General features: G+C 41.0%; 1 protein-coding gene across 2 annotated transcripts in view; it reads right to left on the minus strand.

Annotated features, from left to right (window-relative positions):
• The window catches only part of IGF1R (insulin like growth factor 1 receptor), a 171798-nt gene that overhangs the window by 141933 nt on the left and 4703 nt on the right, over positions 1-25162 (minus strand). The window lies entirely within an intron of this gene.

Raw genomic sequence — 25162 nt, forward strand, 5'->3', positions numbered from 1 at the left:
AAGCTGGTCAGCACTTCCTGCTCTGTGACTGGGAAGAAAACAAAATGCTTGGACTAATAGCACTGAATTTCTGTTGCATGTTCCAGTAAACCAAGTTTCACTAATTTTGGCACCAAGATACAAAAAAGTCTCTTGAGTTCTAAGAAACACTGGATAAATTTATTTACAAGAACATGGAGCATCACAGTGAAGAATCTTTCCTTGAAAACAGCAGATTGAACTCCATGAACTCTCAAGAAAACAATGACCAAAAGGATTATCCCCTAATAAACCCATGCATTAAGTTTTTCCACATTAGAGACACATCACAATAACAACATTAAAGGGGCTGGAAGATATGTGTGTTAACAGTGTAATATTTAGACACATACAATCCACTTGGATGTAAAACAAAGAACTACAGGGTGTAGAGAGCCGTTGTTCCTCAAAACCCTCATAGCTGGTCTTCTTTGGAAAACACAGAAACAAGATTCCCCATTAGAGATACTAAGCTGCTTGTAAGCAAACAAAACAAAATGCCTATTTATTTAAGCAACCCAAAACTCAAATAAACACCAAGCAATTCAATTTTGTGGAAAAGTTCTCTTTTAATGCATGCTAGGCTTAATTATTTTAAAAACATCTTTTCCTCAGACAAGGGAAAGGTCTAAACAAGCACTGGAGCCAAAAAACTTAAATTCTAACCCAGACAAATTGTCCAGAGATTCAGAAATTGCGCTGACAATAGAAAGCAGTCCTTCCATCCCACAACACTTATCTAAGGCTAATAACTTAAGCTAACAAAGGATCCAGAGCATGAGCATGCTACAACCACAGCAACTCTAATACCCAACAAGGACTTAAAGACTTCTAAGTCTTTTAAAGACTAAAGGACTTTCTGGTTAGAGGGACAGCATAAAAAAATAAAATAGGGCGAGATTTTTGTTAGGAAACAGATGTTTCTACACCAACTATTACCTAATCTTCCTTCTGTAAAGATTCAAGCTGAAAGCAAAGGCTATTAAATGTGACTTGCTGCACTCAAGTAGCTATGTGCAAGAAAGTTCATTCCCTAGACCTTAAAAAAAATTATAAACGCCAAGACTAATGGACCACCAGGAACACTTGGTCCCCATGAGCACTGAGACAGGAAATCTCCATTTTTGTACATACTGATTCCAGAAAAATTGGGCTCTGCTGCTGGAATATGTGTCAAGGCTTGAACTTCAGGAAAACATGAAAAAGCATGAATGGGTTGGCACCATCCAGCTTTAGAAGCCAGATAGAAGAGGGAGAACATTAAAGAACTCCAAGGTGTAGAACTGATAAGAGATGCACTGGTTAGTGCAGAACAAGTGAGGAGTTCTCCCCTGAACCTCTAGGGAAAACAACCTCGAGCCTTATTAAATTCCTTTAACGAGCTGGTAAGCACATCTTGCTTTCAACTTCAGAACTCATCTTCTAAAGCCACGAACCCTCCATCCACCCTAGGGATTGTGCCCTCTGCCCCAAGGCTATTTACACTCTGACAGTGGGCTTCTCTTGTTTTGAAAAGGCAAGTTAAAACACACACAGTGTCCCCCATTAAACCCTTCTGTCTTCCATCTCTGCCTGCTGGCAGGCCAAGGTGAACAGTATGGCTCCTGCCACGGCAAAGCAAAAGTAGCGGAATTTATTTTCCTGCCATAAAAGTTTAGAAAGCCTAACTGCTCCAAGCCCTTTATTTTGTTAAAGAAATAAAATTTGCACTTGCGCTGACATTTTGCAGGCAAGGTTCCAGAGTGATGGGTTTAAAAACAGCTGAGTTACAATACCCTAAAGAACAATTTGTAAGAGAAATGGCAGCAACCATTAACTAAAGCATTATATATCTGTTCATGTCTCTGTTTGAGGCTGGGCTTTCAAAGTCATATTGCTTTTAGCTTTATGTTTGTTTCAGCTCAAAAGTTACTTAATTTTAGATATTTAATGCTTTTATAAATCAATGAAATTTCTAGAGCTTTATGGCAAAAGCATGCACTCGCTTGCCTCAGTTGTGAAACATCATCCCCTCAAGTACGGAAAAGGATGAAGTCCAGTGGGGTCCCACATTAGAAATTGATCACAGATGAGTGGCTGTTGACATTGCTGATTTAAGAACTTATTAGTTCATCTAGTGAGTTATGTTTTACAGAACTTTACACATATAATGAGAACTGCAGAGACACAAATGTGAAATAGGACTAGCATCTTGGGCCATCCTGACACTTGGAAAAATCAGTTCCCATTAAACTAGATATTTTTTAAAAGAAATTTCTTTTAAGTTCACATTGTTCACCAGAGTTAATTATACCACAATACATCATCTTTTTCTCACGTTTTTCTCTCTGCCTTGAAAAGGATTATATGAAAAACAAATTAATCAGAGCTCAAAGTCAACTCCAATTTCCATCTGGCTGTGCTGTGTTTTCTTTGGATGCCATTTGAGAGAAAGCTTATATGGACTCACAATATAAACTGGTCTGTCAGACACAATGAAGTGCACAGAAAATGCTCTTTAGAGCATTTATACTCCATTTAACAGTTTTGGATATTCCAGTTTAGAGAACTTTTTTAATATGACTAGGATAACTTGCCTTTGTTTTACATTTAATTCAGAACTGGAAATTAACTATTATGTATTTATTTTGCTCACTAACAGAACATAAAAATGCAACAGCTGTTTATGACCCAGCCCCGCTAGTTCTGGGTAGATTATAAACACCCAGGATAATTACCAATAGTCAGATTCATGCTGTTTTCATTCAGCTGCCTACAGATTTCCAAGCCTTTCCTTAAACTGCCTATCATTTACGAGACTCGGCCTAAACCAAGTACCTAATTCAGGGTCAGAATTTGTTTTTTAAAGACAAATGTATTTATTTGCTTAAAAGATAACTCCCCGGTATGGTAAAATACCAAAGTGGAGCAATGCAGTCTGTACCCAGACAAACACAAATGCCTCCCTGGAAACAGCTCTTTAGTCCAGAAGTCCTGAGCTCTGCCTGGTATCCAACAAGAAGTTCTGTTGTGCTCTTTTTTTCTGGGAGCATCCCACAGGCAAACTGCAGGGCATATAAACTTCCAAAGGCAATAGAAATACCCACTCCACACCCCAGTCATCCAGACGATCTGCAGCCCGTTCCTAGTCAGAGGACAGATCCAAGCCTGCTCATGTAACTGAGATGGGGTCAATGAACTACCAGGAAAAGTGATTGCACGTAACAGGTTCATACGACAAGAGTAATTAATGCTCCTTGATCTGGCAGAGCCTCCTGGCAAGTCTCTGTGTAAGTGGTGCCCTGGCTGGGAGCAGAGCTGGGGCTGTGAACACACACACACACAGAGCACCACTGCTGAGGACAGGCTGGGCAGGCTCCAAACAAGCTGTGTCACAGACTGCAGTGATCCAGCAGATTCCTCTCGACCTTAACTATGATTTGCCAAAGCTCACTTGGATCATTAAAACCATTTTGACATGCAGAGCTGCCTTGTCACCTTGAGAAACACCTGCTATCTCATCACCATCTATTTACAAACAGTCATTTACTCCACACAGCAGCTCTTCACTTTTCCTATATCCACAGTTACTTCAGGTCACCAGTGACTGCTGAAAGGACTTGGCCCCTCAGTGTTTGGAAGGAACCCTTCCCTTCTTTTTGCAAAATCTCATGCTAGCACAGACAAAGCAGCAGAGGGCTTTCTGTTCAACATTCACCCGACACTGCAACTTCTGCTTGCTATATCCAGCTGGACATAAATTCATCACAGCTAATTCACTATCAATACCAAGGTGTTTGTGGGCAGCACTGACAGCTCACACATTTACTGGTTTTAATAAGAGAAGGATTCCTCTCCTACAAGAAGCAATTTCATCATGGTATCATTACAAGTTTGGTATTCCTCCAGGCTGCTCCATTTAGAAGTTATAAAGAAACACAACTACGTATGTTTCTCTTGAAAAAGCCACACTCCTCAACATTTTAAGCCTTGCCTTTGACCCTTTACTTTTTTGGATGACATCAGAAGGCTGTACTGCACTGCACAGTCCCAATATCCTCTCAACTAGCCAGAAGTTAAAGATGGAGCAACCACCACTACCCAGCTCTCTCAACACCAAAAGGTCTCAGGCAAAGCAGCACCAAGGCAGCTCTGAGTCAATCCAGCACATCCCTTTCACAATCCTAAGGCCTTTTCAACACAAGTCTACCCCAGCTGGGTCAGGCTTTCCCTAGCAACAGAGACTTGTTCAGCCTGAGCAGTCCTTTACATCTCTGAAACGAGAATGAGGATAGACAGCCTGCCATGAGCATCTCACCAGCAACCTCAATATCAGCTCACACTCACCTTTTTTCTAATTTCTGATTTCCCTTTGTTTTCCCCCTTCTGACTTCACTTCTGTGAGAATTGTTTTTTTTTTTTTACTTCACAGTAGAGATGCAAAGTTAATCTTAAACGAGGATACCTTCAGTGCTTCCAGTTTACAAAGAGCATCCCTTGACACCGGTTACTGAAAACAAGCACTAAAGGTGCAGAAATTGTTTTAATTCCATATTGTTTTCCTCTCCAGGGGTTGTAACACCCATTCTGAGGGCCAAGTCTGTGATCCACAAGGTTCCAAAGGGCTCTTTTTTAAGGGAGGGCATGAGGTTACTCAACTTCTCATCTACCCTGAAATTCTGCACAGCTGGTAACAAGCACAGTGTGTTACCATCAGTGCTGGATGAATTCCCACACAAAGAAAGAACTACAAGGCTTAATACAAGAACACAATTGTGGCTGGTTCTACTTTTAGAGAGTAGCTTGCTCACACCACCACAGCTCACTTTGCCAATAATGGCTTTTCTGAGCACACTCCACTCCAAGAAGAGGTTGGCTTTCCCAGACAGCTACTGCTGCTCTCTGGTCAGCAGAGAGCTGATGCTACTGAGTGCAGAACATTGCTCTCTCCCAAACTGCTCTAATGAAAGAGGCCTGACCACATCACCCCTCAGTAATGTCAGCTCAGAGCTGTGGGTCTTTCTGGGAGATCAGCACATCTTCTGAACAGTGTTGTTATTTATTCCCAACAGAGCCACTTCCTTTTCATCATGTGTTTTTTTAGTTTTAATCTATGGCAGGTCCTTATGAAGAAAGAGTCCAAAACAGCTACTGAATGTGGCTGTGGTCCAGCTGCCCTCATCCCAGATTCCCAGCATGCAGCACATCTCTTTTCAGGCAAGCATCTCCAGAGTTCCCATCCCTCTGTAACAACAACAAAACATGTTTATTGCACTGAGTGGATTTAGATCTGCATAATGTACCACGGGCTGCACATTGACATGTTAACTATCTACTGGATCAACTCAATGGAGGGCTTGTCTGGCACACTGGAAAAAAACTTAGGGCTCTGAAAAAATTCCTTGAAGACACTAAAAGGTTGAATGACGTTAGGAAAAAGGAACTGAACTCAGGATAAAGCCAATCATCAGGTTTATAAGAAGCCTCTATCCTATATGACTGTCATTGCTCAGAAGAGAAGCAAGACACATGACTGAAAACAGAAGGAATAGTCTGAAAATGTAATGCCCATACACTCTAGAAACAGGGGAAAGTGTAACTTGACCTTAATATCTCTCTTCATTCTTATTCCTACAAATTATGCATCTTTTAAGGAAGCCATCAGGACTATCATATAGCCCTTTAAAAAAACCCTTTAAGTGTTACTCAATCATCACTTTCCAGAGAGTCACTGCAGCCCATGGCTTGGGCCTAAGGCTTCTTTGTTCCTGTAGTTTCAATGACAAGGAAGGCAAAGCTAGAAAGTCTGAGAAGGAACAGCTTAGCAACCACAATTTCCCTTCGAGCCCATGAAAAGTTTCAGTACAGTTGCACCATTTGCAGACGTAAGGAAAAAAAAATTACTACTGAAGTCTCAGGATTCTTTAATTGCATACTCTGCAAAGAAGAAATTAAATGTGGAGTTCACAGAAATCAGTGGTTGGAGAGATTGCTTATGACACTTTACATTAACACAGGATTCCACCACCCACTGAGCTCTTGGTTTTGCCTCCGTAGTGACACTATGAATGAGATATATATTTTAGTGTCTTTAATGTACTTACACAACCTCCCACAAAATTTCTGTACTCTCTAAGCTCACCTATCCTGTATGTGTCACATCAATCACTACATCTCTTCCCAGGGAAGCCAGCTTCTGTGTTACCTCTTGGGATGTCAGAACCAGTAACAAGGAGGGAACTAAATCTACATCACGATTCAAGCTGCTTCCCTACCCACTGAACTATTTCTCTTCACTGAATATGCTACATAAACCGCTTTACATTTACCAAGATTTTATGAAGCTACATCTCTCAAGGTGGGGAGGGGATAGATAAAAGGCACCCCACGACCCAGAAAATGTCAATCATTTTAGATTTTGCTAAGCAAGACCATAACTGAATTTCAACTTCTGTATTTCCAGCACTAGCACAACGCTGCCATCTTTGGCTTTCAAAACATGAAAGGGAATACTCAAACCTAAACAAAACCCCGCTGTTTCCATTTGAATATAAGTCCTGAGAACATTCTTCAGAATATATCTAAGGCCAAGAAGGAGGGCTTGGGGTTTTTTCATTTAATTATAAGTTAAGCTTTGGAAGACAAAGCCAGACCACTATGATCTTCAAAACACTCACGGGACTGGAAATTATATTGCAATGTAGCTTGTAATTTCTGAGAAACATAATCTAGTATCATTAATTTACCTCATACTACTCATCACTCCTATCAACCTTTTACAGAATCATTTTCACCCAGATTTGGAAGGAAAAAGTGGTGTCACAAGAGGCCAATCAAATTTGGTGCAAATACTTTAAAAGGCAACTAGATTTCCCTTCTCCACACACATTCTCCTTGTCTCCCACAGCCCTTAGAAAAATACACACATCCTACTTTAATCTTCTCTTCTGCCACTCTACTAACTATATATTCCAAATCCAAGGGCTACTGTGTTACCACGCTGACCAGAACAAAACATTCACAAAAATAACACACAAAAGGACGACAACCCACATCACAAACTCAAACTGTCTCTGCCTTTTTGCTCTTGCAATTTTCAGCTCGCCTTGGCTAAAGATATCTCTGGCATTGTTGCTTTCCATGAACTTCCTCCAACTACCCCATAAGTTTACACAAATAAAATTTCAGAATAAATCACGTTTTTGTCCCTCATCTCTCTTGGGTTCTCTCTGCCAACATTTTACTTTGAATATCAACAGGAACAGCAGCTTAGCAAAAATGGAGCCAACAAAATGAACTGTATCCCTTTAATAACACTGATTGATGCCTTCTCTACACAGCTCACCAGAGCAAGGAGGTCTAGAATTAGCCCAGCTCACGTGAAAGCATCCTCATGACAAGTCATCCCCAAATTAATCCTCTCTGACCAAGGCTGCTCTGATACACCACATCCCTCAGGGGTTCCTGTGAAGCCACATCCATTACCTCCTGCTGCTGAAATAGCACATCAGTAGCTCAGCTGACACGGATTCCTGCTCATCCTCATGGGTGCACAGGGCAGGAATGGAGGGAGGATAACATCCAGCCCAGAACCCCCAGCTATCAAAGCCAGGAAAAGCAGCAGCAAACTTTTAACCCCGATCTCTCGTGCCCAGTAAGAGTCTCTGCTAACTCGAAGATGAACCGCACCAGCAAATTCCTCACCCATTAACACCCGTAGGTGTCAAACACTGAAAGCCATTGTTTGAACCTCACCGTGGCTGGAGCTGAGCACTCTAACCCCCAGCGAGCTGCTCCTGTGCATTTATAGGCAAGGGAAAGCTGTCAAAAGCACCAGCTGAATGCAATTCCAGGATCATTCCCTGCAACACTGCAGAGTCACAGCCTGGTCGAGTTTGTGAGAAAATTACCAAACAACAACAAAAACTGCAGAAGAAAGCAAGTAATGCCTAAATCACTAAAGATGAGCCCCTTCCTCACAGGAGACAGACTTCAAACCTCTGCACCTTTTCTCATCCCACACTATAACTTCCCTGACAGCATCACAAAATGAGCACGTGCCATTCTACACAAAATATGTAACATACAAGTGAGTAGGTGGCACATTATGATCAATAACTATGAGAGTAAAACTTTTTTTATGGTGCTAATCATGTTTCAACCCAATGCCAGCAGCTTCAGTCTAATGCCTGCTAAAGCAAAAATGGAAGACTGAAATTACAAGCTGTTTATAACACTGAATTTATGTTTCACAATCTGTGATGACAATAGAGCTTAGCAAAAATTGTCTCTCCTGGGGACTGTTCTTTCCACCTTTAAAGAAAAAATAGTTGTGTGCATGATTTTATTTATTTGTTTTTAAAACAGTTGTCTGCACATCCAAGTGACTCAGCAATTGGCTGACAGAAACCTATGGGATATACACTTAGGTAGCTGGGATAAGCAGCCAAATTCTTCCAGAATGAAAATTCATCATGTGGCTGGGCTCAGCAACTCACATTTAGGAAGACTTTACCATGCCCTTAGTTGCCTGCCAGGTTGCCACCCTGCAGTAATCTAGGAAAGCTGTCACTCTTTAAAAGCTTTTGGAGAATTTGCTTAGTATTATTATTTTCCAAAAATGGCTGGATAATCAGGCCAGATCATTCAGCTTCATTAGAAGCCAACTGACAAAACAATATCATAACATACAATTGCATCCATAATGGTCAGCAGAGGATTTAATAGTGAGTCATAGATCCACAGAAAAATTACAAGTCTGATGCAACTACTCTTAACAATATGCAACACAGGGCCCTACTATGCTGTGCTAACCAGCTCTTAAGCAATCAAACACAGAAATCCCACATTCTCTGGCCTTCCACAGCAATGTTTCTGTCTTAACAAAGTGAACTAAGACTTCCATTAGTCCCTTATTTCCAACAAAATAGAAATTTAACATGGTGCTTAAAAAAAATAATGATCTAACTGAACAGAAGAAAAAGTTAATGCTATCAAACTTCATTTAACAGAACAGGGAGCTCTTCCACCCCTCCCTTCACATGGCAGCTACACAGCTTAAAAATCACATAGGTCATGCTGTAACCTGTTTTCTCAAGGCAGTTAAAATATGACCAACTTGCAATCCCCAAAAAGGGCTTTAAAGGTATTAAATTACATATATGCAGGTGCTGTGGGGCTTTCCAGCCATGAGCTAACTAGACTGAAAAAAGAACCTTCCTCTCCAAATAAAAGGTAAAACACGTGGGCTGGCCAGAGACAAAGTAACATAGTTCAGGACTTACCAACCAAGAACACTTGCACCAGAACTCAATTTAAGGCAAATGCAAAGCAAAGTTCCTACACCAGGAGGAGTTCCTATGTGAACTCACTTTTCTGGTGAATTGGATGCTTCTGACTTACTTTTAGTATCACAAATCCAGCCCAAGCAAGGGAAGTGTCCTTTGTTCCACGAGGGCAGTGTTCACACGGTATTTATTGTCTCCAAGGCATCACAGCACAATAACCATGGAAAAAGAGAACCAAACACCTCTGTGATACCACTCAAGGTGAGTCCCTCCTCAAACAAAACATCCTTAATGCACACAGGTAAGAAGCTGCCAGATAAACAAGGCTAAGCATGGGAAACCAGAGCTCCTTAGGCACAATCAACCACTAGAACTCCAGGAGTTTCATTTCTCTGAAAATACAAGGAAAGCTTGAGTACAGGAATTTCTACGTATCTATGCAGATGTTCTCATCAGCAACTGATTGAATCTTACTGTAAAACAGTAAAAATAAAAAATAAAGTGACGTAAATATACATAACTTGTTAAAAAGAGATGAGCCAACAGTGGTTTACTCCCAGCTGCTTCCCACACTTACAATCAAGGTGACATTTCAGCCCATACTGTCTGTTTTACCTTTACATACTGCCCAAGACATTGGATTTCCAACCCCATGCACAGTTTTTAGACACTGCCTAGATGCACTGTGGGTGATGCACGATGCTGCAATTCTGGTGAGCAGAACAGTTCGGGTATTTAACCAGCCAGGCTCTGCAAAGTTCTATTGCTTGGCAACTGCAATTCCTGTCACCATATCCACTTTCATCAGAAGAGCACTGGAATGGCAGAGCAAGCAGGAGAATTACTATTCACCCTCTGGTAGGTGCTTCTGGAGAGCCTGGGGTGCACCAGGTTACCCTGATGCATTTCTAACAAATTCCCCCGTGAGAAAGCAGTGGGTCCAACAGGGTGGGACAAATAAATCCATGGCACCTTTCATTCAGCAGCTCCTCATCAGGGATTACCTACTCCACCCCCCTTCTCAGCCAAAACTGGGGGGAAGAGTGTTGCAAGAAGGGTGTTGCAAGACTTTGGGGGGAAGAGGATGCAGGAAGTTGCAGGAGATGGGACTAGGACAAACCAAGCAGCAATTTCAAACCTGGATGCTGCTCTAGGCACTCCCAACTTCAGGAACCTCCTCTCACTGGGATGTGCAGCAGCACAGATTTATTCCAGAAGACAAATTAAGGCAAGACCAAGATGGAGAGCTCAGTCTTCATCACTGTTTTTACCCTTTACCTTTTTTACACACCCCTCTCCTACCTAAAGGCACAAATGAAGAACAAACACTTAATCTGACTGCACCCAGCTCCCTGGTACTATTTCACTATTTGTTCTGCTCATGAAGAAGATAATGTAAACAATTAGAAGAAATTTGAGTCAGAAAAGATGGATAACATCAAGGAAAGAAAAACAACTGAGTGAAAGTTTTGCTCTGTTTTTATAGTGGATATCTGCAGAGGGATGCACACAAAATGAGATTTATCTAAAGCACACAACTTTAAAGTCCTCATTAAAATTAGCTTGTTGCATTCACCAGGAAAAAGAAGATCTAAACAGGCTTTTCTAGGTTTAACCTGAACTGATTCTTGAAATGCACCATTTTTGGAAAGATCACTATTTCAAAATATCTCATCCCCTCAAAAAGCAATTTTCATCTTAGGCAGAGGGACACAACACACTAGAAGCTTTCAGACTCATATTTTCTTAACTGCAATAGAACTTAACTGCCATGACCTGGTTGATGGAATTAAAATAAAAATATCCTCCCTGGAGGAACTGTGGAGTGAGCAACTGCTGTCAAAAGTGGTTTAGCACTAGAACACCTGGAACCTCAGCCTGTGAGCAGGTGTGTTTCTTCAGTAAAGTAATAACAAATGTGCACTATTTAATATTTAAATTATTATAGAAAATATATTTATAATTAACCTATGGTAAGAAATCTTTCCTTAGAGAACTTTGATTAAAAATTAAACAGTGAACTTTATCCACTGCAACAGATGAAAGGAGGAACTAGACAAAGGGAAGCAAGAGAAACCACATGAACCCTGTAATACACTCCTAAATATATAAACCTAAGTGACATAATCTTTAGTTTCATTGCATTCAGAAACTTTTTTATCATGATAACAATTGAGACACTTTACATTCTGCAAGACAGACAAAACAATATTAGCTGACCTCAATGGCTGCCATCCCTCAAACAGAGGGACCACCACAAAAAATAATTCTGAATATCTGATGAGAAGGAAACTGACACATGGCCAGAAGCTGCTCACAAGACTTTAGAATTAGGCTACACGACTGTATCAAAGCAAACCTCTCTCTGGACCAAGACTACATTCAAAAAAGCTCTGGTGAGACTGTTTCCTTCAGACACAAGGAAGGTTTCTCCAAGCTCTGAAATCCCACAACTAATTATAGCACCCCACATCCTTCCCCACCATCATCAACAGCAAAACCAGCTGCCAATCTGGGAGGTAGGAGAAGAATCTAATCTCCACTGAGCCACTACAGCCACCCCAAAAAAGGCATTCTTCTGCCTGTAGTTATGATTTGCCCACCCAAACAAGATGAAGTCCCATCAGCCAAGCAGCTCCTGCCAACACAAGCTGTGCTGCCGGGGCGGGTGTTCGGTGGCACAACCGCGCCGGGTAACAGTGCCACATCCACATCCAAACAAAGAGAAACAAAGTAAAAGGAGGGGGAAAAATCACAGGTAAAAAGGATTTGGACAAGAACACCCTCCTTTCTAGCTGCCAGCCTGAAGGTGAGCTGGTGTGGGAGCAGAGGTGACGGACAGCCCTCGGCCTCGCCTCACCCGTCTGACAGCTCGGCTGGCCCCGCTCCGCTGTTGTGAGAGAAAACCACGGTATTTGTGCAAGGCTAGTTGGTTCCATGTTAAGAAAACACATCTGAGCCGACAGTGCTTTGCTTTACCACATGCCAGCTTCATTCAGCTTCAGAGTCAGAAACCAGGACTCGGTCTCCTCATTGCCTCCACAGTTAACCAACGATTCAGGACACAGACAAAGTCCTGAACTCGGAACCACCCCCATCTGTGAAAGGGCCACACTGCCTTTAACAGAAAACTTCCTAGTCCGCTCTGCAAAACACGAGTGCCCAAAGAAGGAGGTCCCTAAGTGACAGGAATGACTGTGCTGGGTAACACTGTGTGAAGACATGTACAATGGAACAGATAAAAACAAAGAAATTCGAAGAAAGAGACTGGGAAGCAATCTTTGTTTTGGTGTGAACTGGTGCACACCCGTGCAGGGAGAGGCTGGGTCTTCATGGAGACCGTTAATTTATTAAAATGTCACAACAAAGAGAGAATACTGTGACTAACAGACCCTGGGAGCTCCAGGCAGCTAAACCAATCCAAAGGATGATGGTTTATCAGAAAGGAAAGGCTGGTCAAAAGGAAGTAATGAAGCAGATATCTATCAAAGAACAAAAAGCAGGTCTGAGCACAGAGCCAGAAGCAAGACTGCACCAGAACTTACAAATGAAGTGTAAAACATCAGACTTGGCAATCCTGCTGCCAAGGAATTATTTACCACACCACGATCAATATTACAATACACACAGAGACGAGTATTTTTATCTAACCTCCATTTGACCCGGTGGGAGCTACAGACACTTTCTCACACTAATTCACATACTTCAAGGAGAGTCAAGATGGGAAAAAAAGAGTTGGAAGCATTTCAGGTTCTGTCTTATTTCAGCCCGTTTTCACTGAATCATACCAGAACTATCTGAGGGAATAGTTAAAAATTGATTTGTGCTACCCAAGACCTGATCAGTAAAACAAAATATTCAAGGATCACGGGAAGAGGCTTTGTTCATGCACTGAGCCAAATCCTGGTTGTGCTGTCAGTCCTTTCAAGTCTTTGCTCTTCCTTCGCTGCATCAAAAGCATCTCTTAAAAATTCCTCTGAAAAGCCTGGACAAGTGCCTGAACTTCCAAGATCTATTCCCTATAATCTTGAGCAAGAGTGATGGAAAATGAGCTTTCCTTCTCAATGCCTACTTTTAAGCGTTTTTTGGTTTTTTTTTTTAGAAAAAAAAAAAGGCAACCACTACTAGACCTATTACAAATTTGGAAACTGCAGGTCAGAAAATAGGGAAGGAGGGGAAGGCAATGGAGGGAGAAAGAAATCTCATTTTCAGATAATCAAGTTGAAAAATCCTTACTTCAGTGAACTGGCAAATGTGTAAGACATCTTGCTTCTGAAACACAACAACGCTAAAGGGAAAAGGATTAATTATATTCCTTATGCCCCAGAGTATTTCAACAGGCTATGAATTATGTTCTGAAGGGCAAGTTGTTCTTTTATTTATTGTTTAAAGCACAAACATAAACATGAAGTGTCCATCCCTAAGGTGGTGATTACCACTTTTACTTAAACAGAAATGCAGGGCTGCAGGCTTTCTCTGCTATAAAGCTTTTAAACCTGTTCTGTTCCTCTGACATTTTCCCCCCTCACTCTTCTCTGATAGAGATCACAAAAACAACTAAGACATCTGACATACAGGAGAACATCCTGCTGATTAAGAGAAAACAAGAGCACATTACTCTTGAGAGGATACAAAGCATCACTTCCTAATGCGTTCTACTCTGTCAGCACAACAGGCATCTTGTCATTTCAAAGGGAAACTGGTCATATTGATTTTTCCAAAACACAAGTATTATAAAAATATTATACATTTAATTGGTCTTAACAAAGTGCTCTTGTAGTGGGCATATCAACAGAGATCCTACAAGACAAGATATAAGGCATCAAGGTGTGGCTGTGAGCAATTGAAGATCCTCTGCAAGCGGCAGCATTGAGAACTGCCAAGATCGCTCCTCATAAAGCTTCTTGCAGCTCCTTTAAACCTCAGTTCGACTGAGAGGTGTCTTTAAAGTGTGGCAACTCTTACTCCTGAATTCACAGCACTCTGAACAAACATCATACTTTGCTGAAAACCAGTGTCCTTTCCACGCCTCACCAAATTTCAACCATGCAACTCAGCGCTCCATGTTTGCTCAACTTTTTCTAGAGGAAAGGAAAGTTCTTTACACCCTCTCAGAGCAATTTATTCCTCTCGTTGTTCCCTTGCAAAAGCCAGACCAACTGAATCAGCTCCTCTGACTGAAAACCGCACACCCTGCCTGTCAGGAAGCTGGCAGGATTTTTTTTTTTCCTGTTTTGTTTACAAATTCAAAAACCCGAGTTCTTCTCAGCAGGGTCAGCCATCCCTTCTTCCCCCCATTCTCAGTTTTCTACAATCCTAATTATGGCAACACTGAGGAAAACTTGTACATGCTTTCCAAGGAAAAGGTATATTTCTTCTTCTCTTCGTTCTTTATTTCTGTTTTAACAGAGTATATCAGAGTGTACAGCCAGGACAAGTTTCAGTGGTTCAAAGACCATCTGAGAAGTTAGGCAGAACACAGGTTGTTACTTCCCCTTTAAGAACACCCCTTCAGAAAAATTCTTTAAAATCAGAATTTTGTGAGGGATGCAGCAGAGGAGCATTCTCCCAGGGAACTAAACTAAGTTCTCTCTTCCTGAAGAGATAATTCAAGGCTTCTTTATAGCTTGCTTCCAGTATAACTCAGAACAGTGTACACCCTCCCTTTAATTTCTTCCAACAAACCCCCCTTCAGCAGAATTTACTCTCATATATGCAACGTGGGCAGAGTCTAGTAATGTGACTTAATAGTTCCTAACCAAAGAAAAAAAAAGGTTTTGCTAACAGTAAGTTCTAGGAAGGAAAAAAAGAAATTTTAAATCTTACCTGCACTAACCACAGTGTTTCTAATTAGTATCTGTCAAAAGAGCATTTCCATCACAAGAAAAGAACAAAGCTGCAGAATGACAGATGATTTGCCGCTCATCAAAAGGTAATTGCAAACAACAACAGACACACAAAATGTTCTGTGTCCCACCCCTCTGCTGCCCCTGCATCCCCCCTCTGCCACTGCGCCTCGCTGCAGAGGAGCAGGGCACTGCCACAGCAACAGCACTGGGAGCACGGGGATTTCAGGGGAGAATGAATGGTCCGAGCCAAGCAACAGAAACACAGGTCAGTGAGAAAGAGCCCCAGTACCGAGGAGACTCATGAAAACTTAAACCTTTAGCTTCTGTCATTAACCACTGAAGACACCTCTTCCCCCCACCTGGCTGCGGGGCGAGCGTGTTTCAGTGTGCGGATTATCATTCCTTGGAGGTAACTCAGCCGGCCAGACCATCACACACACACCTGTTCTCACTGCAGACATCCCTGTCCTGACACCCAGGGCAGCGTTGAGTTACTTCAGAGAGAGTCACTTCCACATTCCACCCTCAAACTCCCCTCCAAGAAGTGATCAGTCACTCTCAGCTTTCACACTTCAGTAATTTTGGAATCAACAGGAAATGGAGATCAATTGTGATTTTACTAACTCAATAGTGACTCATCATTCAACTCCCTGTAGCCTCCAAATTCATCTGTGAAGAGACGTGATAGCGAGGCCAAATTTAAAATAGCAAATCTGGCTCACTCACAATTAACACTCACTTGTCCATCAGATTTGCCTCGGATTGCGAAATTTTTGGGATTGCGACATTCTGACGGTTTTGCGTCAGATCCCAAACGCACTCACAATGGGCCTTTCTCAACTCAACCAGGAAAATAATCAATGGCATAATTTATTATATAAACCAACTGTACCACACCCTCTAACATCCATCCTCGCTCAATTTGAACATGTCTAAATAAGAGTTAACTCTGCCCATCAGGGTCCCCAGCTACTGACAACAAATCTTCTACTCTTTGTATAATGAAAACACTCTCAAATCATTAATTTCTTTCTGCTTACACAACCTTCAAGCCAAAAAAAACCCCACATTTGCATGAAATCGAAAGTCAATAAAAAACAATTATTTCATTTACAAAAATAGAAAATCATTTTATATAAACCACTTAAATGCATTCTTCTAAAAATAAACTTAATTACAAATCTAACATGAAACTGTAACAGCATATATTAGGGCAAATGCCTACTGTAATTTAAATAAAATAAAAATAGTAAGCATATAATTTACACCAAAAAAAAAAGTTGGGACTGGTGAATTTGCTGTTCAGCGCTCTCTTGGAGCCACCCTTTGATGAAATGCTCAGAGAGCTTTTACTTTCAACAGCTACTTCTGCAGTGCCTCATTTCAGTTTACTGCAATAGTTCAGTTCAACTGAGCTCTTAATCCCAAATTAAAAAGGACTCCCTGCATAGAAACCTGTGAAACAGTCAGTATGAACTCTAAACTTTGGAGAAACAATGACAAACTATTTTCTCTGTTTATTTTATTTTAATCATGCCTCTCCTTCACACTTGGAGTCTTAATTAAGTCTTAAAACCCCGATCTTCTGCATTTCAATTAAAATACCATTTTCCATCCAAATAAAAAAATGAGAAGTAATCTACCAGAAAATACATCATTTGCCATTTTGTCACTTAAAAATGTGAAAATTAAGGATCTGAGCCAATGCATACAAGGCATCTAATTATTTACATGAATTTGTAGAAACACATTGCTATTCACTAGCAAAAAGGTCTGTACTTTCAAAAATGGTTGTTTGTGAATCAGAGTTCTAACAGCTGTCAGTCACTAAAAACATCCAACTAAAAATATGCAAAATGAGATTAAAACTGTATTCAGAGCAAGCTCTTCCTGCTTGCAGTTATAAGTCACTATGAAATCCATTTACTTCATATCAATAAAAGAAAAAAATACATACTAGTAGTGCTCTGAGGCCTTCACGCTAAAGAAGAAATAAACTTTGAAGGGCAAATTGGATCAAAATTCAAAACATTTTCACCAGAAGGTTGCAAAGCCACATGATCCCATCCCTCTGGCGTCTCGCAGCGCACTTCCACGAGAACAGAGGGGAATGCACACAACCAGGGTGTGCAGACATCCCAAATGGAGCATCCCTCCCCCCCCTGCAAAAATCAGTAAACATGACATGGCAATTACATCCTCAGCCCCTTCACTCTCCCCTTCTCCCCATTACACAGGATTCACCTCCTCCCATGTCAGCAGCTCTGGGAGAAGCTGCAAGGGCATTGAAGACGAACTCGAGGCACGAGACACTGGCAGCAGGGACAGTCATGCTGAGCTCAGAGCAGTGTTTTGGTCCTGCAGTGAACAAGGGCTGCAGCCACACGTGCAACACGCAGGAAACACTGGAGAGCTGCACGCTTCCGTGAGCAGCTGCTCCTGAAGGAAGAGAAATCCCATGGAAGGAGCAGAGAGTATCCCAGCACATCCTCACAGCGAGGACGAGCCACGCTCAACCCACCTCAACTTCTGTTTCATTCTTGCTGCACATGACACCAGGTAATGTTCACAGCTGCCTGTGAAGACCTGAGTGTATTTTTAGTGTAATATACTATCTCCTTATCAGTCAGCTGATGCCAACACCCCCATCCTCACACTTCTGTTCAGAGTACAGTCACAGAACGCCTGGCAAGGAGCCGCTTCCCAGCAAAAGTGCTGTCACCTGGATGACAGGGCCACAGGAGCATTCCAAGTCACATCCCTGCTGCAGAAACTAAGCCTTTAACCACCCCCCAAGGACAGCACTTTCTGTATTTTACAAATGGGGAGGGAAATACAGACACCTGGAGGAGGAATACCATTTCTTCCCAACCCTTCAATACTGGCAGCTCCTGAAGCACGAGATGTGATCACTCCCTATTTTAGCATGCATGACTACCAATGCTCACACAAATTCTCTGGTTCCTTTTAAAACCCAGTACTTAAAATTACAGTATTTAACTTGAAGCTTTTCTATCCAACTAGTGGATGGATAAAGTTGAATGCACCAGTAACATCTTGCTACGTTTTGTTTGCTCTTTGTTAAAAGGAAGACCCTTGCTCTGAATTTATACTTTTCAAATCAGTATATAAACAAAATCAAATTGGAAAGAAAAACAAATGTGAACACAACTATGCAGCATTGTGATACAGCATCTGATTCCCACATTCCAACTCTCTTTCCCTTCAACGCTGCAATGCATTACAGACAAATTTAAAAATAAAGTCACTGATATCAACTACAAAGACACCAAGAAAATCCTCAGACAGTGTTGGCTTAGCCAGTGGAATGTGTAATTCTTGTCTACATACTATCACTTTCTTTCATGAAAAATACTGGAAATATCTTTTTGCCAGGTTAACCAACTCCGACTTCAATCTCGCTGACATTTCTTAAGCAGAGCTGAATAATTCCATTCATATGCAAATGGTACAATAAATCGTGAGTAGCAGCATTTCCAGCTCCCTCACAGAGATGAGCATTTACTCTCTCCAAGTCTCATCCTCAGTGATGCACTCAAAATCATACCAGGCCCTAAAGGTACAGCCCCAGCGATTTACAGAAGGAATATTTTCAGCCTTGATGTTGGCTGGGGTTTTTTTTCACTTTGTGGGGTATTTTTAAATATTAAGGAGATGAAAGAATCGAGAACTGAGATTGCATCTGTTGCCATCACAATTTAACCACAGTCCATGTATTTATACAGTGGAATCTCCAAAATAACACTGCATCTGTTAAGATGACAGTGATTTTCCATGGGCTGCGCTGCGCTGTAGCTGAGTTACTCCAAAGCTGTCGCTTTTGAAGTGCTGATTTCGATCCACCCCAAATTCTTTTTGTAATCTTCCTCAAACGTGTTGAATTATAAAGCTGTTGTGTTCCTCAGTGTGGCTTGGGAACAACAAAACCCTCATACATCTCATCAGTGGGCATTTGGCACTGAAGCCTCACAGCTAATGCAACATGTTTATTTAAACAATGAACTACCCAAAGAGCTGTACACAGCTCGTGTACAAACAGATGTGTGTTTCATGTGTGCTCTGCTGCAGCCGAGAACCTCCAGCACACACACTCCACTGCACTTCTCTGCCTGATTCCTGCAGGACAACAACTACACTGACTTGGAAGGGCCTTTGTTCCTTCACTGGCCACTTCAGAACCACAACACACCTAAGAATATCAAAGCTTGAATCTTAAAAGAGACTCTCACACCAGAATGTGAACATTCGATATGTATGTCATGCCTCTTGTTGAGACAGTATAAATGAAAACATTTGTCCACGTAGTCAGTCTACTCCAATGTGACAAAAATATAAACATTTTATTAGCAGTCACACAGAAAAAGAAACAAACAAACCTTCAGTCACTCCCAGGCAGCATCCTGGCAGGCTCAAGTCAATCTCTAACCAAGCCAAGTCTCAAGTTTGAAATAACAAACTTGCTTTTCTTACACCCCATTGCCACTCTTTTCTACAGGGACAACTGTAGAGACCCCAGCTCCACCAAGGACATAGCTGCAGGGAATACCAACATCACTTAATAACTCAAAATCTCCCTATCCAAGGTGCACAAGCAACAGGACTAACAACAGACCCTTGGACTTTTTGGATCCTCCTGCACGTACAAGCGGTCACACATCCTACTGGCCTTCAACTTGCCCCAGTTCCCCATCTCTCAGGTCTGAGGAAGAGGAGCAAAGTGCACAGAGCAACAGTAACTTACTCTGTATCTCTGAGCACAGGTGGACATTCACTCATTCCATACATCACAGGAGACACAGTGTTTGCAAGGGACCAATAAATTGACATCAATCTCACAGACTAACAACGTGACAAAAGCTTCAGCCACAATGAACTGAAAGATGATGTTAACTGCAGCATCACAAGCTGCTTCATCCTGCTGGGGCTCAGAACAACCAGAGAGAAGCAACAGTTAATCCAGTAGTGGAAGTTGGGTCCTATCACAATTCCAGTGGGTCCTCCTTCTATCCAGTGGAATTCTGAAATAAAAGTTTGTCTCATCACTCTGTTGAGTCTCCCTAAAGTTGGTTTTCAGCTCAAAGAAAGGTAGAACTACCTGAAAGCTTAAAAAAAAAAAACAATCCATGCTATGTAAGTCCAGCAGTATTTTGGAGAACAAACCAAATCCCCAGTGGGGCACAGTGAATTGACTAAGGAAAACAACAACTGAACTACACATCAAAAATCCCAAAAAAGAGAAAAAAAGAACACAATAAAACTAAATTCTGCCCTGGCAGAGCACAGGGACAGGGCAAACAAGGAATTTCCATTGCCATTTCAACTCTTCACACTTCAGCCAAGTGTTACTCCGAGGTCAGCTGAGCTGAGCGAACACGTGTCCCTTCCTACCGTGCAGGGCTGGTTCCTCACTCCCTGCCCAACACGAACAGAGTGCACTCTTCAAACTTTTCAAGGCTACTCTCACACAAACATACCAAGGGGATGTGAGAAGAGCAGCAGGGAAGTAAAAAGTACTACTTGTAGAAGGTCAAAACGTGGAGACAACTCCAAACTGAAGCCAATGGAAATAATAAGGAAATCAGCCCAGCGAGATCGAGGATAAAGCCCTTCCCTGCAAGCACAAGCCAATTCTCTTGTAAAAAATTGGTTACAGACACTTTCCAGGGGCAGCTGTCACCAGATCTTTCTCCAAAATGCTGTATCCCTTTGACTAAGGCTTTAGATTTGAACTATCCCTGTCTACAAGAAGACCTTCCACTTTCAGAAAATCTTGCAATCATTTTTATGGCTGCTCTATCACACATCATTATGGCGGCTTTTTCCCCTATCCCATAAATTCCTTCGGGAGCTTGCTTCTCAAATATAATGAGCTGCCTGTCTACAGAATCAGGAAAATCAGCACTGAGTCAATGTATGTTTGGGGAAGCTGCTTCTGCATCCAAGAGACCTGGAATTCTCTATCCTCACCAATAACACTCTCCAAACACAATGGCTCAGCTCTTGCAAACTTTTTCTGGAAGACTTCTCAAGCTGAGCACCACGATCCATATGCAAATCAGACACCGGCCCCGCTAAGTACAGGCACCTTGCTAGAAGAGCGCTTACAAACCCACAGCAATGCTAACAAAGAGTAAATAAAACAAAGCGATGCCGCCCTAACCTCAGCAACACACAGCAATCAGCACACCCTTTCAGCCGATGTGCTTAAACTTTTCATCCCATAAATGCTCTCCCTGTTTCAGCAGAAATGTGGCTGTAACTAAAAACAAAGCAAGCACCTTGGTCCTCCCTGCAGCTTCGTCTCATCTGTCTTACACAAGAACTGCCACTACACCACAGTTTGAAGATAATGATGTACTCTCACTTGAGAATCACACACTCAGCTGCAGTTACCTACTGTATTCCAGTAGTAACAAATGGGAGAGATACTTCAAAGAGCACATTATCCCAGCTCTAATTTATGCATGCTCCCTCTTACCATCAAGCCATTTATTTTAAACCTGTCAGATATACTTGTAACATAGCATCATGAATAATTTAAAAAGTAATCTGTATAAACCAAGTTTATAAACTTAACAGCAGGTACAGTACCTTTCATTCAAGCAGACTGCTCTCTGATAAAGTACAAGGGATCTTTGACTACTTCAGCATGTATTCATTTCAAGCATCCTGAACTTCAAAAAATTCTTCTTTCCTGCCTCCAACCAAACCCTCTGCTATTTGAACAGTATTGTGTAAGGAGCTCACTTAAATGGTAATGTAATAATTTGCAAATTGTTCATATTAAAGGAAAAAACTACAAAGCTGCTGGAAACAGTCAATAAAAATGACCCATCGCCAATTCAACAGCAGGGGATAACCACTCACGTAAAGTTCCCCTCTGTCATTAAAAACTCTTAATATTTCCTGCATCTGCCTGATATTGTCACTTTCAGACACTGCTCCCAGCATAGGCAGAAGGGATGTTCGACAAAGAACTCCAAAAAAAAAGCCCACCTGTTAAGAGAAAGTGTTTTGATCAGTTGATGCTCACACTTCCAAGTAAACAGAGCTATCTTTACAGCATGTAATGGCACCAATAAGGGGTTGGAGATAACATTCCCTGACCGGTCACAGAGCTATTGCAGCAACGTGTGCTCCGCTGGCAACACAGGCAAACAAGCTCATTCGGCCAGGGGACTTGCCCCAAACACACCTCCACAAACCAAGGATTTACCAAAGCAGGACACACACACCGAACTTATAAACTATGGTGGCAAAGCACATACACCTGCAGTATGACTGTTTACTGCTTTAAAAAATTTATTTGTATCATGTACCCTTTTTTGAAGTCAGCAATGAAAAAAGTCTTAAAACCCAACCCGGGCGGCACTTCAGTGACAGTGGGAATTACTGCTCTAAGTTATTATTAAAATTACTTTGTGCTACTGCAAAAGTGTGCATTTGATATTCTACCCAATTATTTACTGGTGGACTTGGTTCTCTACAGGAATAAACTTAGTACTTTATTGGGGTGCAAGATCCCTTCTCCTCAGATATGTCAAAGAAAATAGTCCCATTGAAAAAATTCCCTGGGAAGTCGCTGAAATATACAAATGTTTGTTTCTGCTCATACCATCAAGTTTACCAAGAAAGAAACAGACTAACTGGAAATGTACAGGTCTGGATATTCCAAAATTAATAAATAAATAAAATTCTGTTACATTAAAGCTTAGGAGTCATATGCAAATCAATCTGTAAATAAAGAAACAATTTTGCTTTTCAGCACATTTTAAACAATCTCGTGCCACAACAGCAACTTCCTGAGGATATCAACACCGAAGAAGTTAATTGGCGTCTTGCAAGATATCCTAAGGGAATGGCTCATGTTTTGCATTTGCAAAGGTTAGAAAGCAAAACTTTCAGTGATAAGGGCGAGTTAAACCTTCACAACACAACCGGGTTTGCCAGAATGCATCTCCTTAATTAATTACTAAGTCAAACTGTTATCAAACTTAATGAGCAAACCCAACAAGTCTTGTCTAAAGGAACCAGAATCTATCTTTGAGCTTGAGGACTCGGTACAGCTGTTTGCAGAGCACAGAAACAAATGAATGAATACCGTGCGCTGATGATCGTTTGCCTGTCCTCAAAGTTTCTCTCAGACAGTTCTGGACACAAAAAAAGACAAATATAGTACTCCAGAAATCAGTCCAGATTGTACCTGTCATGACTTGGCTAACAGGGAAAAAAAAGCAGTCCAAAAAAACCACACACAAGACAGGGTGGCTAACAACCACCAATGTGTCTTCATCAACTGCTGTTTGTTGAGTTCTGCTTTTGTACAATAAAAAAAAAAAAAAAAAGTGAAACTATTCTTTTTTAAGTGGCTTTCATAAATCATAAAACCTAATCCAAGTAACCTACACAAAGAAGCTGTCTATACAATTTACAGTGATAGAAAAATTATACACGTCAAATAGATCAAAATACTAAAACAGTATTTCTACCTTTCAAACACATCACTGCATTCCCAAAGTCTTTCTGCACACAAACTCTTAAAAGCAGCACGTTCCATTAGCACCAAAGCCCAGAAACCTTAAAAGCTCAGCTCTGTCAAGATCCAAATTAAACTGCAACTACAAATCTGCAACAACTTTAATTATGAGACTCCCGAGACAATTACTTAAACTGCAGCTTTTTTTAAAATTTAGCATCCACAATAGTTTTCAATAATAAACTGCAGTTTACCCATTCCTATGTACACAATCACACATAAATAAAAACCAGCTGCTACTTGATAACATCCGAAAGCATTTCCAAATGTGAAAGCTTTACACTGAGATCCAAGCAAGAATGTATTTAATTTCATAAACCAAAGTTCCAGGAATTTTTTCAGTTGCCATCAGCTTTTCAAGTACAATAACGCTCACGAAGTTCATTAATTTAACTACAGATAATTCAGATAAATACATTAACTTCTTAAAAATAATTCAATTCAGCACATTTTGTAAGTTATGAACTTTAGAGCCATTACAGATGATGAGCTGGATAAGTTGTTTGCTGTGTGGGATCACAAAGTTAACATCCAGTGTGAGAAAAACAGGTTTTCTGCATGTGTTATTGCCTCTCTCTCTCTCTCAAAGTTCAGGACCATAAACAAACTTCTCTACAATGAAGTTTGCGGTAGCTCACAATTCACACAGATGGAATATACACACAATATAATTAATCATTTAACAAAACTGCCTCTTCTGCTCTCACTGAGATAATCGTTCCAGTGATCACTGGTAAAATCTACCTCAGAGTAAAAAGAAAACAAAAATTACTGAGGAAGAGAAAAGGCATTAGTTAAACATGAACTGAAATTATCCTTTAAAGCTAATAGTTTCAGCCCTGAAATGGATTTTAATTTTAAATGTTAGATGCTTAAAAAAAAAATTCTCCTCCAAGATCTCCTTAGTAAATTGCCAGTTTAGCAGAAAATTAAACAGGATTTGAAACAACTTTTCCCATGGTAACACATACTGATAGAAATTAATTATTTACCAATGAAGACAGATTCAAAAATCATCACGTGGATGCTCTTTAACATTAGATTTTGTGTGCATCTTTCAAGATGAAAACAATTTCAGCATCACTGGCGTGTGCTTTAACTATACCCTAGAATTAGTTTGGAGGAAAAACACGTCAGGGAAAAGCTGACATGAAAATTAACACAGTAGTTGATCATATCTGAGCAATTTCCCTATTAAACCAAATAAATCATGTCTTCTGTTGCACTGAAGTCAATCTAATTGATCTGTCTTCTTGCTCTCAGCAGCCCCTTCCTTCCCCCACTTCTCAGAACACAAAAACTAAGTAAAATTTTCTTCACTTTACACATACAAAACACCCCAGTGTTTCTCCCTCAAATGCTGGTTCAACACTGAAACTTCCAACACACCCTTTTTCCACACCCATCCCTCGGCTTCCTCACGTTCAACACATTTTGCCTGATATTAGTTAAGTCCCTTCCATTTCCTAACC

This window comes from Haemorhous mexicanus, chromosome 13, assembly GCF_027477595.1.
Source record: "Haemorhous mexicanus isolate bHaeMex1 chromosome 13, bHaeMex1.pri, whole genome shotgun sequence".
In the NCBI taxonomy this organism is placed as follows: domain Eukaryota; kingdom Metazoa; phylum Chordata; class Aves; order Passeriformes; family Fringillidae; genus Haemorhous; species Haemorhous mexicanus.